This window comes from Octopus bimaculoides, chromosome 4, assembly GCF_001194135.2.
Source record: "Octopus bimaculoides isolate UCB-OBI-ISO-001 chromosome 4, ASM119413v2, whole genome shotgun sequence".
NCBI classification, from domain to species: Eukaryota; Metazoa; Mollusca; class Cephalopoda; order Octopoda; family Octopodidae; genus Octopus; species Octopus bimaculoides.
This window is the reverse complement of record NC_068984.1, coordinates 114925184-114926557: the sequence shown is the minus strand read 5'-3', so window position 1 is coordinate 114926557 and position 1374 is coordinate 114925184.

The following is a 1374-nucleotide window of genomic DNA, read 5'->3' as shown; positions in this document are numbered from 1 at the left end:
CGTGGACTTGATTTTGTATTCGCCTATGTCGATGACATACTCATCGCTAGTGATACAAAAGAGAATCATCTCCACCATTTGTCAACTTTTTCAGCGACTCCGCGCATATAATGTGAAGATAAACCCCGATAAGTGTGTTTTCGGGCAGTCCTCCATGGAATTTCTGGGACACTATATTGATTCTAATGGGATCAAACCTCTACCTGCTAAAGTCGATGCCATTCAACGCATCGCCCCTCCAACTTCTTTGCGACAACTTCGCCATTTTTTAGGCATGGTCAACTTCTACAGAAGATTTATAGACCGGTGTGCAGACAAGTTACTTCCTTTAACAAGGTTACTACAAGGCCAAACTAAGAAGGATGCTCAACTAACTCTTTCTGCAGAGGCGTTGTCTACTTTTGAGTCCGTCAAACAGGAATTATCCACCGTCCCTGTTCTTGCTCATCCGGCTCCTGATGCTCCGCTCTCTTTATCTGTAGATGCTTCAGATTCTGCGGTTGGTGCTGTTTTGCAGCACACCGTAGATAACCAAACGCAACCTTTGGCTTTCTTTTCTTGCCAATTGCAGCCTGCCGAACGCAGGTATAGTACTTTTGATCGTGAGTTATTAGCGATCTATGTCGGTTCGGCATTTTCAGGACGGGAGTTTGTGATTTATACTGATCACAAGCCCCTTACTTTTGCTCTGTCTTCTAAAACAGACAAACTCTCTCCTCGTGCTTTCCGTCATCTGGACTATATTTCACAGTTTACAGGTGACATTTGTCATGTGCCAGGGAAGCAGAACATCCCTGCTGATGCTCTCTCGAGACTCCCTGTCAGTTCTATTTCCTCTCCTGCAACAATTGATTTACTTGCTATTTCGCAGGACCAACCTCTTTTGTCGACGTTAGATTTAACTTCGCCAAAATTCAACAATTGTAAATTTGCCTATCTTCCACTCCCTTCGTCAGAAGGCTCTATATTGTGTGACACATCCACCGGTTCTCCTAGGCATATAGTACTTGAGAACCATCAACGTTCTGTTTTTGATGCCCTTCATTCCTTGTCACATCCGGGCATCTCTGCAACAGTAAAACTTGTCACTGCTCGGTTTTTCTGGTCCAACATGCGGCGATCAATTACCACTTGGGCACGCTCTTGCATGAAGTGCCAGAGTGCGAAAGTCCATAGGCACGTTCGTGCCCCACTCGGACAATTTCCTTCTCCAGAGGCCCGTTTTCGCCATGTTCACCTTGATTTGGTTGGACCATGGCCTGTGAGTCGCGGGTTCTCATATCTCTTAACCTGTGTTGATCGTTTCTCCCGCTTTCCAGAAGCCATTCCTATAGCAGATATTACTTCTGAGACTGTTGCACGAGCTTTCGTTTC